Source organism: Gavialis gangeticus, unplaced genomic scaffold, assembly GCF_001723915.1.
Source record: "Gavialis gangeticus isolate Ggan-Ray unplaced genomic scaffold, GavGan_comp1, whole genome shotgun sequence".
In the NCBI taxonomy this organism is placed as follows: Eukaryota; Metazoa; Chordata; order Crocodylia; family Gavialidae; genus Gavialis; species Gavialis gangeticus.
Genome location: NW_017729008.1, coordinates 43,456,703 through 43,456,947, shown reverse-complemented (window position 1 = coordinate 43,456,947; position 245 = coordinate 43,456,703). Strand labels below are relative to the sequence as shown.

General features: G+C 74.3%; 1 protein-coding gene across 2 annotated transcripts in view; it reads left to right on the top strand.

The window, feature by feature from the left end:
- Positions 1 to 7: 7 nt before the first annotated feature.
- The window catches only part of AHCYL2 (adenosylhomocysteinase like 2), a 194,786-nt gene continuing 194,548 nt past the window's right edge, over positions 8 to 245 (top strand). The window contains exon 1 of one of the 2 annotated variants that reach the window (XM_019509684.1): positions 8 to 89. The gene's annotated coding sequence lies outside the window, so the exon portion shown is untranslated. The remainder of the gene's footprint in view (positions 90 to 245) is intronic. The other variant, XM_019509685.1, reaches the window with a different exon arrangement.

Genomic DNA, 245 nt, shown 5'->3' with positions numbered 1-245 from the left:
ACCGGCAGCGCGACGGCGCGGGGGGCGCGGGCGAGGCGCTCGTCAGCCCCGACGGCACTGTCACCGAGGCGCCCCGCACCGTCAAGAAGGTAGGGGGCCTCACGTGGGGGAGGGGGTCGCCCGGAGTGAAGGGCTCCCCGCTCAATACAATGTGGGGTCCCCCCGGGGTGAGGGCTCCCCAGTCTGCGCAGTTTGGGGTCCCCCCGGGGTGAGGGCTCCCCAGTCTGCGCAGTTTGGGGTCCCCC